This window comes from Eleginops maclovinus, chromosome 16 (assembly GCF_036324505.1).
Source record: "Eleginops maclovinus isolate JMC-PN-2008 ecotype Puerto Natales chromosome 16, JC_Emac_rtc_rv5, whole genome shotgun sequence".
In the NCBI taxonomy this organism is placed as follows: Eukaryota; Metazoa; Chordata; class Actinopteri; order Perciformes; family Eleginopidae; genus Eleginops; species Eleginops maclovinus.
In genome coordinates, this window is record NC_086364.1 from 6,144,259 (window position 1) to 6,159,697 (window position 15,439).

General features: G+C 39.8%; 1 protein-coding gene across 1 annotated transcript in view; it reads right to left on the reverse strand.

Annotated features, from left to right (window-relative positions):
- The window catches only part of LOC134878571 (RNA binding protein fox-1 homolog 3-like), a 393,703-nt gene that overhangs the window by 353,685 nt on the left and 24,579 nt on the right, over positions 1-15,439 (reverse strand). The gene's annotated exons all lie outside the window — the stretch shown is intronic.

Genomic DNA, 15,439 nt, shown 5'->3' on the forward strand with positions numbered 1-15,439 from the left:
ACATAAAGGGGCTTTTAGGAACGAGTGAAGCAAACTGTGGGACATGAAGATAACAAGCTTAGACAAAGAGACATAATGTCAACACAGTCTCCTCACACAGGGCTCAACCCGTAATCAACATGTACAGTAGCCACAAAAAGGTGGTAGACACTTTGAACAGCTGAATGTCAAATATAGATTAAGTGCTCTGTGAATCAAAACATTAAAGGATGACTGAAACTCCAAAACCTGGATTTAAGCACCACACATTAGCTTTATATGGCATTTTTGTTAACCAGTCTTTAAACGAACAAGCTCTGACTACTGTACAAAAGACCCTATTAACATATTAACAGTGTGTTGCATACACAATTAAATAGAATGTAGGAGCAATGTGTAATTCAGAGCCACCTGTCATCAATTAGTAAAAGAAAAACCTACATAAGAGCGGTATCCATTTTGTTATGTGTTAGTTGTAGTAGTTTAGTTTATTAGTGTATTCTAAGACATTGTTTATATTGTGCATTGTTACCAAATGTTGTATATCTCTCTCGTTTCTTGTGTGTTAGTTCCTGTTAGCTGTTAGCCAAACACGCTGTAGGCTGCTATAAGCTAACTAGCTCTCCTCCTCCTGACATAAGACAACATTTGGTCTTGTTGATAATTTGCTAAATGACAGACATATAGGCAATTGTTTAAGATTGCAACTATTTGTAATCCTTAGCGTCCAAAAAGGGTCCCAATGAAGGCAGTTGTTTATCACTTACGGTTACTATCATCTGTTAAGAGTAGGGAGGAATAAACAGTTAATGAAAATAGTAAACAGTCTACTTAAGTACTCAATAAATGTATTTAAATGGTTATGGGTCACTTCAGTTGACAACATGTTTGTTAATGAGCGTCCATCGATATTACCTGCTGGTAATGGGTCCAAACCATTGGGCTTTATATTAGAGTGATCTCAGACTGTACCGTTTGAGTAGAATACAGGGGGGTGTTAACTTGCTTAAGGGAATAGGCTTTATTCTATGTTGTTGTTTTCACAACCTCACGAAACCCAGTTTGAACTGCTTGTTGGTGTTATGTAAACTTTAATTAAAACATACACTGTGTGAAGAAAACTCCTCCGTGTGTTCTCCACCACTCGGGGAGTCTGCACAAGGATTCCTTTTTTTTTTTTTTTTGTAATGCTTTGTTTTCTTTAAACCATTACTTTAGCCAGTAGACAAAATATTCAACTTCAATGCATTGCATTCCACATTCTCCTTTAAACAGGTAGGCTAATGTTCATAGATCTGATACAAACAGCATGTGTTCTATATGTACCCATGAGAATGATATTTCCTATGCCAATACATTGTAGTCGCCTTTTTTAAAGAAGCATTAAAATATTGTAGTTTCCACATACACTGTGCAGAAATAATCAACTGAAAAAGAAGCTAAAGCTCATTCATTCAGACAGATTATGTAAAATAGCTCACTACCTAGCTGGGAATGTATATTTTAACCTCAGGTACACTGAATTCCCAGGAGCAGGCAGTGTGCGTCCCTTTGAAACAAAGTTTTGTGTGAAGGTAAAGAACTCACAAAGGTGATTCAGATTGTGATAATGTGCAGTGGTGAATCTGCAGGGCTGCCTATAAAACAGATATAAAGCCATAAAGCGTTGTTCAGAGGTGACCTTTATTTTTGAAGAGCTGCTGTGACATGCTGTGAATTAGACAACATCAACGCTCCAGAAATGTATGCCTCTGCGCAGCTTGACCTCTAAGTCAACAGTACGTCGAGGAAAACTGGAACGATCGCAAGGAAAACAGACCCTGCACACACAGCAATAAATGTATGACAATACACGCTCACCAGCAGAACACTGATGTCTATCTGCCGGCAAGCCACTGCGGCCACTGTCATTGGTTACAAGGTGATTCACCTATGTGCACTCGAGAAACGTATTGATTTGATCGAGTTGGGATTTTTGCTTATCACCACAATATCAAGTCACCTTGTTCTTTTATTTTTTTCTCATCAAAAGTAAACAACGGTGCTATCTAACCCTGATATGGAGCCAATTAAATCCTTGTCTCAATCCATGGTGCTGTGAAGCGCATTCTAATGTGTTGTCAATTCAACCTTTAAAGGGGACATCAAGAGAAACTCACTTTTTATCTGTTTGTGTGCGTACACTTAAGTATTTAGAGTTCCTACCAACATACAAACTGTGAAATACAGTCGGTTTTTGTAGGCTGCCTCACACACAAAACATGGGATTCAAGAAGGCATTCAAGATTGGTTCACTATGTCACACACAGGCTCATTGGAATATCTGCCCCAACCTTAGATCTCAGTATCTCTTCCGACGACTTCCGAGAACTATCTTTGCAGTTTTTCTTACAGCCAATAAGAGCAAACGAGGCGTTTTTGAGAGGAGGGTTTAAGGGAGACACGCTTAAACAGAGCATTTTAGACAGAGGGTGAACACAAATATATTTAGAGAGAAAATAAAGAATAGTAAAACAATGTGTTTTATGAACATTTAAGCGTGCAACCATGTTCTAAAAATCCCCCAGTGTGTGTATCTGACCTTTTCATTCATGTGAGCAGAGGAATTAGAGCAGATAGAGCAAATAAAGTTAGAAGATTATAATAAAGTCAGTTTCACAGGTGTACAGCGACTGAAATGTAGTATCAAGAGCCTGTGTTTGGTCACAGAGTTGAGGGAGAAGGTGAAACTATTGACACACAGAGGGACAGCTAAGCCACTTCACATCCCAATCGATTATGGGTCCACTCTACTGCAAGTGGCATTCCTCTTTTAAAAGTCAGACTTTCAGGATCCAGACACCTGGCTGGACTTTGATTCAGCAATATCTTCAGTTGCAGTACCACACAGCACTTTGGTCCTCCTCCTCCTCTGTTCCTCACTCAAGCCTAAGTCACTTTGATAATGTTCTAGCTCAGTGCTTGGCTAGTGCAAAAGAAGGAAACAGATGGCTGGTTATTTCTGGATGGTACCACAAGGTGTCCAACTCAAATAAAGTGTACTTTCACAGGATCTTAGTGTTTATTTTATTTTATTTTTTTTATTTTTTATGTCTGCTTAGGGGACTTTATAATACCTTGGACTAAGAACTTGTAAATGGCCTGTGACGATGAGATTATAAAAGATTTCTCAGGTATCCCATATTATTATACTGAATTCAAATGCCTCCCTCTTTGCTTTATTTAACTCCAGATAATCCCTCCCTGGAGGATGCCTATTAACCTGGACCAACACTGTGGCCCCTCCTGATGAGGCTGAGGACAGGCCTTCTCCATTTGCCTTCCTGATCTCTGTCACTCAAACGGGTTCATAATTACTGTGTGTCTTCACAGGTTACATAGTGGATTTTAGCTGCATTGTATGGATACATTAATTACATGGGAAAGAGGACTGAGTTAATACGGCTGCTTAAAGCATGTGTGAGGGTGCACCTCCTGCATGGAGTCATGTTTGCAGATAAGATGGCGAATGAAGCGGCTGTTTATGTCCTTGGTTGTAAATAAAATCAAGGCACAATGATAAGCTCATCCATGACATGTCATCTGGCAGGTGCTGACAGTTTGAAATTACATTAATCCTTATCTATTCATTATGAAATTTGTGAGTATAGGTGTAGCAATGCCTTATCGAGGTATAGAGCCTTGACTGAATTTGAATTGATTTCTATCTATGTGGAATCCATTGCAAATTCCCCTCATGGCCTGGCAATGATGGAGGCAGCACCTGCCTCTCACAGGTCAAGTCAGATTCATCTCTGGCTATCTGATGAGCCCATCCCTGAGCTGTGCTATGAGTGAGAAGTAGCACATTTTAGATTACAGCACTCCCTCTAAAAGCATTCAGCTGTAATGCATGTCTTTCAATAGTTTGGAGCAGAGCGTTCATTTCATCTCTGGGCGCTTTCTTTTAAAAAGCTATCCCGCAAGGTCCTATCACTAGGTGGTTCAAGGGCAAAATAAATCAGCGATGACTTGTCCCATCGTTGTTATGTAGGGCACAGAGGTCTCCTGTCTGAGGCAGGAGCTCAGGTTGAGAGATCCCCTTTGTGTCTAAAGCGGGATCACATTAACAGCCTGACTCATTACATTAACAGAGGTGCCACCACCACGACATGAATAATGCCATTCCTTCTGTGAAGGCGTTACAAACAGGTCTGACAGCAGGAAGCATCAGACTATTATTAACCATAAATCCATAAACGGCACGCACGGTCCATACAGGGGGGAGATATTTTAAGAGCTGAATATTTGTTGAATCCATTAAAGATGGGTATAAAATATGAGTAATATCCACTGTTTGTACTTCAATGAAAGACTGATGGGAAGTAACAGAAGCAGACGAGATCAGGATTCCCTGGCAGAGATGCACACTGTGTGGGTGCAACATGGATTTGATGTTGCCCCAGTACCCCCACCACATGTCTTGTCCTATTGTTAGCAAATAAAGCAAAAATGACAGATGTATAATCTTAAATAAAATTAAGGCTGGGCTGCAAATGCTGCCTAGCTCAATGCCCTTCATTGTTATGAATCACAGGAGGGCTTGTGGCAGCTTTACTGGATCAGCAGAATTTGGAAATTCTTAAAAAGCTGAATCTCCTTTAACCTTCCCCCACCTCTTAAGCACCTTCCCCACCTGCCCCAACACCAGGGGATCCATCACAAATCAAGGATGGGAAGGTCAATAAAAGCAAACCATGCCGGATTCTCTGACTGACACATCAAAAGTTCCCTCAGCAGCGCTCAACACTCTGCCTTCCTTTCCTTCCAACCAATTTAGAGAAGTCCGAGGGGAGCCCCCTAATCCATGCCTCGGAGAGTGTGCTTAATCAACCTCTGATTAAGTGGGAGCACGCCAAGGTGTCCGGCAACATCTTCACCACCCCCATCCTCTCCTGAAGTCAAACCAAACAGAAGGAACCAGCCTTTGTTTGTCTTCCCAGCCTCATGTCCCCTGATGTTCCCTCTCAAATGTCTTAAGTCTCCTTGGTCTTGTTTAAGGCCCTTCATTCATTTCACATCCGGTGACAGAAAATACAAAGCAAACATTTAGTTCCTTCTAATTCCTTTCCCTCTCACTCCCCCCTGCTCTCTGTTGTTGTTATGAGTGTCCCCCAGGTGTCCGGGAATGAATTAAACATCAGAATGTTAGTAGGAAGGGCACAGCTTCTGCTGAAAGGATTGAATGCAGAGCGTTGTTTGAGAGGAGAACAGCAGAGGAGGTGACAGAGGAGGCTTTGCTCAGCACGAGGACGCCGAACCATCAGGGAACCACTTTGACCTCTAACATCTGACCTCCTTCATGAATATTCATTTTATTCTTCCTCAAGACTCTCCCAGTAATTGGGGTTTTCCAAACTTTCAGAGCCTCTTGAATATGTGTTTACCTGTGTTTGGGGTAGTGATTCATTTGTTGCTGGATGCCTTGGTAATCCCATTTATGTATTATTATTACAAACCCATCAATAGTATACCTTAATGGTAAATATTAAAACAATTAAGAGCTGGTGGTAGAAATTGGAGAAAAAGCCCCTTGTTGTAGAAGATCCGCCAGACTGGTGCTGTCGTTCATTTGTCTCCTTTAACCCCCATACACAGATCGCCTTGCTTGCTATACCGCTGTCAGACTGAGCGATGACTAGCGAATTCCTACACAAGTGTCTTCAGATTGGTGCTCATAATAAAATAAACTGTCAAACATATATAGTGGCACAAACAAATAATAAACTCCAAGTGGCCTAAGCGTGTCCGTCATATGACACTGGCTGGGGGCATTTATTTGCAAGAAATAGAAAATGTGGACAAAGGCTCTAAGCTGCCTTATTATCTCTATCCTTTATGTTTATGCATCAATGGTTGATAGAAGAACCTCATTATTTAACACGTCTAAGTTAGTACTTTTGACTTCCCAACTGAAATTTGAAAGAGAGGCACCTAACCACCATAACCATGTATGCTTGCGCTCATTTCTGAGAGTTTTTTTGGAAACAAATACAAAAAAATGACTTCTCTGTGTAAATCCTGCCTACAAAAAAACTCTCATAAATGAGGGCAAGCATACATGGTTATGGTTGTTTGATGACTCAAATTGCAGTTGGGAAGTCAAAAAGTAAACTAGGAAGTGTTAAAATATGATGTTCTTCTATCAATCATTGATGCATAAACGTAAAGGATGGAGATAATAAGGCAGCTTACAGCTTCTGTCCAAATGTTCTTTTTCTTGCAAATAAATGCCCCCAGCCAGTGTCGTATGACGGCTAAGCTTAGGCCACTTGCAGTTTATTATTTGATTTGTTGTTTTGACTCAGCCATCACTATGCCTACAATATTCAAAACAAACAAAAAACATGTTAGCTGTGATTGAGGGCTTACCAGTCTACGACATCCATTCCCCGTTGCGGGTTCACTAGAACATAATTCGGAGCCTGAACTCATCATAAACATAACTATCCCCCCTCCTAGCAAGCTAAATGTGGGTGGATCGCCTCTTCATGTGAGGAATACAATGCAATAAAACCACAGAAGAGCAACAGAAAGTGAGTTACTTAGTTACTCACTTTCTGTTGCACCCAGAACAAGAGTTCAGTTCATGGAGTACATATTTCTGCTACATAAGGTTGTGTAATATTTGCTCTGCAATGGTTTTTAGAAGTGGCTCACATAGAGAGAGCTCATGGGGATGTTGGTGGAGGCTGGATGTTTAGCTGCAAAGTTCTCCTTTAACAATAGTGTTTGCTCGACAAGGAGGGATTGTGTTAAAACTCATTATTTTGCATATGCGGTTCTAATGTGTGAAACTTACAAAGAAGAAAGCACTATCTGCTGTGATGATGTGTTTTGTCCTTCAATGTGCCAAATAAAACTCCAACAAAGATGTTTTTACATTATGTTTTATTTGTCTGACTTTTAGCGCCAGCTAAAATCATGCCTAGGGCAGCACAATGGTCAGGGCCGGGCCTGACTGTATATCTGAAGTAGTTGGGTTAAAGTGATCTAAAGTGTGGTGGCCAACAGGTGCAAACATGTTAGAACGGCCCAAGATATTTCCATTTGTTGAAACCGCAGTTTAAAAATTAAACGCAAATACAAAAACATCTTCACCAACTTAACAACACAAGTGCAATGAAAGCCAATAAAACAAACAGTTTAGGTAAGTTTCCAGTTACAGCGACAGTTGGTCAAATTTATAATCCAGGAACATCAACAAGCGTTTCAACAATGTCTCAGCTGTGTACATCACTTTTTTAACATCCCCCTTCCTGTTGTGTTTTGAGTTTTTTGCAGCGTTTTTTACCAGCGCATCATATGTGCAGCATTACATGTATGCAGCGCTTTTTGTAAACCCTGCGAATGATTTGCCAAGTTGTTAGAGTTTTTTCTAAATGCTGCGCATGTGTTTTCAAGTTTGTGAAGATGTTTCTTTATTTGGCAAATCAGTTTTTTTATATTTGCATTGTTTCTAAAGCGTTTCTCCTACTGGAAATGTTTTGGGCGGTTGGAGCAGTTTTGCACCATTTCGGCCACCGTACAAATTGGGGAAATGAGTGTTTAGACCTAAACTGTGAATCTGCTGTATACCTCTAAAAGTGTGAAAACTATATTTCAATTAGTATGAGCTTTTATGTAGATGTATTCATGTGCTTGTTGGCATGCAGAGAGTAGTGTGCATGTGTTAAGAGAAGCTGTGCTGCCGAATGACATTTTTTATTTCATTAGTTTCCTTCAGTCTAGTATAACTGTGCATGAGCATGACGGGTTGAAAATCCTGCAAGCAAGTTATGAAGCATTTCAAGGTGGAATATCAGATTTTTTCCCCCACCCTCAGTTGATTATCCAGGAAGGAGAAATGAGTCTCATATTTCAAAGCAGAGTTCAGTGAACTGTGGTCATGTGATTAATACCCTTGTCTGAGACTTTGCCAAAGAGCTAATGCCTGGCTTTCGGTTTACAATAACAAGAGATTTGTGTTGTGCTTACGGTCAAAACAAGCAGTCGAAGGCTTTTCCACAGCGAGAACAGACTCGGTGTAGGAGAGTGGGTTAAAAGGATATATGTATCTCCTAAGCACAACTCCTCTGTCAAATATCTCTCCGCTGTTTCAGAGTGACTTTGATCAACAAAGCGCTGTGCTTGTCCATAGCAACACCCACATAAAACACACAGCTGAGGTTGTGTAATCTCTTTTGCATGACCTATAACGGAAGAAAACTCCCAATTTTCAGCACTAAGCAACAGGGAAAGTGTCCATTAATGGTACTGACCTGCAGTAATGGATGACAAGCTGATCAATAAGAGGCACTGCTGTTGTATGTGCTAGAGCACACACGAAACATGTAATGAGATGTCAATCAATTGCAGTCTGTACACGCCCACACAAAGGAAAAGAATAATGGCCAAAAAAGTGAAAGGGTTAGTTTACTAACATCTGTAAAATGTACTGAAGCAGTTTGTTTGTGTCTTATTTTCAAAGGCTTTAAGATATAATGTATGTTGCTGCTACTACCACCTAATGTGGCTGATGGCATTTAGTTTGAGGTGCTCAAAAAATTGAAAGTTTAAAAACTGTTGAAACCGCTAAACTGTTATTGAAAGCTCTGATATTATTCACTGTGATATTAGCATTGTTTTTTTCTTTGGGAAACGTAGTGCTGTTGGGTTTTCTAAATGTCAGCTTTCTCTCTTTTAATTGGCAGAAGTTATTTATTTATTTTAAAGTTTTAGAGGCGCTTAAACCTTGACTAGTAGCAAACATGTAATAATCGATCAATGTATTGTTGTGGATCCATATGGTGTTGTCATGTGATATATCACACAGCTCTTGATAGATTTTCATTGTTGTTGTCTTTTAACTGCATCTTCAATGGATCACTGAAAGAAGCTGAGAGGGCTGAAGGTGGATATGACTATTTCTATTAGGACATGTCACATTTTAAATAGGACATATTCTGCTAATTATCAGGTTCATATTCGTGTTTTGTGTTTTTACTGTGACATTTTTAAATGCTTTAATGTTCAAACAGTGCTTTATTGTTCTCATACTGACTGTGCTGCAACACCTCTTTTCACACTCTGTCCAAACCAGAGCCCAGTCTGCTCTGATAGGTTAGCTGGCCGGCTGGTTAGAGATTTGGTTGGAAATGTCCGACCCGCTTAACCTATCATGAGTAATGTGTTGGAGCTCTAGCCAATATAATTATAAGTGTTCAATAGTTATGTCATTATGTTACGTTAAATTACGTAAAAAACGGAGGCATTACAGCTTTAACACACTACAGGAAAAGGAAACCCCTTAATGGTATAATAAAGCTATAATGAGGCCCATTTATATGGACAAAAAATTGTACATTTGCAACAAAGGGTGAGTCAGGGTGGACTACAATGAGATTTGGGAGATATACTAGGAATAGTAGTAGATTTCTAAATACAGCATCTTCTTAAACTGTTCCTTTTCCTTTCTTTCCGATTTAATTTTATTCCATGTTTTGCAGATTAAAAAAGCTACTGCTCTGCAGTGACGATGGTGGTATTCATCTAAATGTAGGTTTTGCAATCTACCAAAAAAGCAAAGAAGAACAAGAACCCCATTATTTAACCTTGACTGTACAGCATATGATGATGGTACATTCTCTGAACACAGAGCATAAATATTACTTCTGAATTTGGACAAATTAGGCCAAACCAAAGAGTTTAAATACACAACAGTTGGACACTGTCCTGCATCCAACTTTATTTATATATTTTAAGAAGCATGTTTGGTATTTTAATTTATTATTAAAATCCAACATTATGTAATGTTAAATACAAGTTGCGGAGGAAGACATCACCTCCCACATAAGCTCAGCCCTTATTCTGTTCAATTCCTCCTTCTCCGCCTTGTATCAATTTGTTTTTTTGCATGTCAAGTCAAAAGGAGGTTGTCACAGGAGACAGCTCGCTTGTCTCATGCACATGATTGAGGTAGCTGCAATTTATAACGTTCCAGCCAGAGACAGACCTCACTTATCTCAGGCCGGCTCCTCTGCCAATGCCCTTTCACTCAGCCAATGAGGATGAAAGTTGCAGGTTAGGTTACTTTATCAAAAGCAGAGGAACCATTACAAATCTACACTATCCATCCTTCTGTAGGGCAAGGAGCTTTTCCCCTGGCGCAACGCTGCTGCAGACCTGCCTCTCCTCAAAGCTGTCCGTCTATTTCTCACGCCCGGGAAGCTCGCAGGGGGGTTGTTATCACAAAGGGCCAATTTGTTATCCTGGTTTCACTCCATCACAGAAGCCATTATTTGGGACTTTTATCTATCAAGAAAAAGCTGTTAATGTGAGCAAGAAAGTGTGTACTCTGTCATTATGCCACTGAGGCTACTGACTTCACCTTATACTGACTGGAGCTGAATGAACCTGAAGCAATTACTCCTGCGAAACTGCACCAATGTGAACTACCTTGAACTTTTAAGTTGCGCTCCGGCGGAAACACCACGTCTGATCCTTATGTTAATATTTTGTGTACTAATTGCAGTGCAGCACAAAAGCCCTTGATGGAGTAGGCACTTCCACCGTAGGCGGATCCTCCTATTAGTCGCAGCACAGCGCTGCCTACGTTCTGTGACACCGGCACATAAGTCCATGACTGCTAGATAATGCATACACACCTGCAGGACAGACGATATTTCATAAACCTGAGTGCAAAGCTGTGATTTATCACTTTCACTTATTACTTGAGACACTTGGAAGGATCAATTGGTTTATCTTCTAAGTTGAAGCTATGTATATATATCAGATAGGGAAAAAAGGAGGGAAAAAGACAATTACCTGCCTAGGTACCTAGGTGTGAGGATATTTCCTGAGAGTCAACCTTCATGCGACAGTCTCGTGCCCTTTGTGTCTCCATCATGCACTGTGACTTAGCCGTCATTATCAGATGGACGGCTGCCCCTGCTATGGAAATGAACTCTTTTCTTTCTCCTGCACGTCCAGATGGATTTAGAACAGCAGTGAAAAAGGAGCCAAGCCGTGCGCAATATTCTGATTTGTTATGTTTTCTCTTTGATACAAGCCTGGGAAAATGTCATGGAGGTGTTACAGACATTAACATGAGACACTGTAGCAGGTATAGTCTAGAGGGTGAGGAATTTAATTGTATTTTTTGTTGTAAAAGAGATTTAATGTGAATAAAATGTTTGCTTTCAAAACGCCACGAGATAGAATCCCACTGGCATTTACAATTAGGAGCTTGGAGGTTTTTTTTCTTCACATCAAGCTGTGAAACATCTTTTTGGCTTCCTGACATCTGATCCAGAAAGCCTTGACATGCACAAACCATTCTCAGTCCGGTCCAATCACTTGTCACACCCGTGCGTGTGGGCTGCAGGCCCCCTCTACCCTCGTCGCAAGTCATCATTACACCACAAGCTGTCAAATTAAAACTTTTAAATTGTGTGAATGCTTCTTCGGAACTTTCCCTTTTTTCCCAGCAACATATTGCAGAGATAATTGAGGATATTAACAGCCAGACTGTTACCAGGAGATGAAAGGCAAGGAGGGAGCGGTGACAGCTCCTCTCGCTCGTGGCGGTAACGAGGGACTGTCAAAAGTCTCTCCGTGTTTATCTCGGATCATCTAGGGGGATTTAAAACCCTTACCTTCACAATTCCATTCTTTATGGCGCGTCCTTTATCCACAGTGATTTACGGAGGCTCAAGCCCTGCGCCGCGTGATGAATGAGCACTCTTCACAAGGTGTCAGGGCCAGGCAGTGGTGGGCGGCGGTGACTCTCCCCCCTACTCCCTGCCCCTGCTTCATTTTTTCTTAGGCTTTCCTTTTTCTCTCCCTACCTCCCCTCATTTCATTTCCAAATTGGGCTGATTAGATGTTGACACGTCAAGTGGGAATACAAAGGAATTTGGATTTGCACAGAGTGGAATAAAAAACATTGAAAAGACATTTGTTTGGTGACATTTGGACAAAGAAGGGACAGTAGCAACTTTTGATTTTTTTCTTTGGGGGCTACAGATGTTAACATACTTTATTCCAGATGCAAGGAATAAGCCTCAAGCTATTACTTCAAAACAATACAATTTCAACCAGAATACCATCAATAAGAACTCATAGCTATGGTTCACTGAGATGGATTGTAAAATGTCCCCATATGTACTTCTCTTTTTTAGTCTGCAAAAACATTGTGCTCAGAATATCTATAATTTATTTTACGAAGTAGCCCCCTAATCATTGGTCCACAAGCAACAGGGCTAAATATCAATGCAGAAGTCTAAAATATGAAAGTGAAGATTAAACAAGGATGAATTTGCACATCAAATATACAAATCAGAGCTGATATGAAACTATTCTTTAAAGGGGACCTGTTATAATCCTTTTCAGGTTTCAGAATTTCCTCTAATCTGACGTGTCTTTATGCTTTAAAGTTCAAAAAGGTATTTATTTTCCTCATACTGCCTGTCCTGAAGTCCCTCTATTCACCCTCTGTCTGAAACTAGAGTCTAGTCTGCCCCTTAGCACATCACGTGCAATGTGTTGGACCACTAGCCAATAGAAGTGAAAGTGTTCAGAGTGATGTCACTATGTCAGGTCAGTATACAACGTCCAATGAAGGCAGGGGGGAACTCTCACAAACTCCCTCCCATTTTTTCAGAAGAAGTTGGGTTTTGTTGCCTTTGCAGACCATTCACACACACACAGAAACCTATACAAACACACTACAGGAAAGGGAAAACCGCAAAAAGCTGAGAAGGACCCCTGGAAGGAATGTAACCTCATTTCATTAAATCACAAGCAAGCTACAACATCTCCAGCAATAACCAACTAATGCAAAAGTAAGACACTCAACTCTGTTTAGACAATTTTCCAAACTTTTTAAGTAGCTTTTCTGCCAGAAACTCGGCTGTAAAAATAGTTTCAAATATTAATAAAATATGCCTCTGGCTTTGCCCCACACAGCGTGAACAATGATTACAGCAAACATTTAAAAACAGAAAACTTTTCGGAATGAGTTGGATTGCATTTGCATTTTCAGTTCATACATTTTAATTTGTTTCAGGGCAGCTGTCAGCGAGATTGTCAACATTTTGTCACAGATTGAGATAATGTGGAAGCTTTGGAGGGATCTTATTGAAGCTTTTCCTGTTGGGGGAATAAAAAATACCACGCTGACACAGAAAGTGAAGTGTCATTTTATTGACATTGTTATGCTGACAACATGTTAAGATTTGTTTTAAGAGTTTGGAAAATCCAGCCTCTACGTACACACTCCAAGATCCTTGGGGAGTGTGTACGTGACTTTGCATAAACATCGCATAATTAGCATTCAAGGGCGAAAGTAGATTCTCGCTGACAAGTCATGGCTCAATCATTTTAAAAACAGCAGGTTTTTTGTGTTTGTGCTGCTGTGAGTTTGGCAGGTTAGTCCATTAAGCAGAGTTCAGCTATGTATGAAGAGACAATATAATACAACCCAAACATAATAAAACACACCACAGCGTAGCGAGGAAGGAAGGATCACGTCAAGGTTACTTTAGTTCCACATTTCCTTCAGCTCTACTTTCCTTTCCTCTAGTTTGATTTAAGTTTGGGTTTTTCTTCTCTATATTTCAATGACTTTTAAATTTAATGACTTTTAAATGTTTTAAAACTATTTCCATTTTAGCTCAATTTTTGAGAAAATAGCACAAAAAAATCCCAACCGGGCGTCTTTTACATTTGAGTCCAGCGTGTTGGAGCACCTTTTGCAGGCTGATTATTTCACATAATCTGTAAACATCCCTGATTAAACAAGCTGCTTCCGCTCCTGTATTCTGATGACTGCTCATCAGCTTTACTGAAGCATGATTTAAATCACTGATCGTTTTAGCTAAATCAACTACCCAGTATGACCACTGTCGTACCTTTTTATGACATGATGCTGCGGATTGCAGGAAGGGCTTAAGGAACACACAATTGTGCATACTATATGGGGCAGTTTGTTCTCAAGAGTCAATCCATTTTGGCTTCATTCGCACTGAAAAACGTTCAGAGTAATGAACAGGGTCCCACCTCCATCGCTGTATGGAGTTTACACATCCATGCTTTTACTCAGGAGACAGCTGTTTGTGATCTGCTAAACCAAAAGCCAACGTGGACTAAAGCACTTGGCATACTTAGCAGGTTACCATTCAAACAAAACCCAAACCAGGATCTTTCCCAAAACATGACCTAGTAGCATTATTGCCTTAAACTAACCAATAAGTTGTATTGTCTTAGTGATGAATATCATTTTGGGAGTCATTTGCAAACATCCTATTCTGATGTTTAGAACAGATATCACACATTTTGATTATAATCTTAATAGTAGAAGAGATTTTACTGATCCTGATAATGACACTTTTCACTCAACTTTGCTTTGATTCAATACTCCTAGAATCACATGGGAGAACAATTTAAGAATGGGTTGACATTCAGGCTGTTTATAATACTAAATAGTAGCCCAATCATAAAGCATGGAGACAGCCTGTCACCAAAGCTTCTGATAGGCAATTTTGGTCTTTCTTCGCTCTGTAAGCAGCCTGTCTAAAAACTGTCAGCCTTTCTGAATAAGCATCCTTCAGTATCAAAATGTGTTTGACCTCTGCCTATTTCTTTCTCTTTCGTTGCAGAACCGTACACATTTTATCTTGATTAACCATGAAAAGTTTGAACAATTGAGCATAAAAGTTAATGCTCAACCTTGAGAACATTAACTTCACTGATGCTACGGTTTCACTCTCATTGATAGGGGCTGATGGCTGGGCAGTATATCCAGGTAATGTGTAATCTCTCCTTTGACTGTAAGTGGAAAGAGTGCAGTAGTATGGTTCATACGGTTGAAATTTGTCAGCAAAGGGATGGAGAAATATATATTTTGGGTAAAAAGAAACGATGAAAAATATCATTTATAATTAGCAGGTATTGATTCACATGTCCAAATAGAAACCCAATATTAAGATGACATAATTAACACAGTATTGATACATTTAATATTGATCCAACCATTAGTGAACTCTCATCTTCTGTTGCAAAACTACATAAATCAATGCTACATGTACAACGATTAGATTCAGCTCTCATAACCTGTTGGATATCCTAAAAGAGCTACATCAAGAAAAGGCTGATGATTTATTTCTATCAAGTAGATCCCTGCCGTGTCATTACATGTGTTACTTGTTTTCTGAATTCACGGTAACTAACACATTAATTAACGTCAACAAAACATGGTATCTATTTGCAGAAGACTAAAAACTACTACTTATGACCATAAACTCAATAGAAATATCTGTAGTTATAGAGTGAACAATCATGAGAAGTAGGTTCATTTCCTCATAGACTTCTCTACAACATAATTTAAATCAAGGCACTTCTGCATTGGCTTCACTTTTCAGACCCCAAGGTTTTTTTTTTA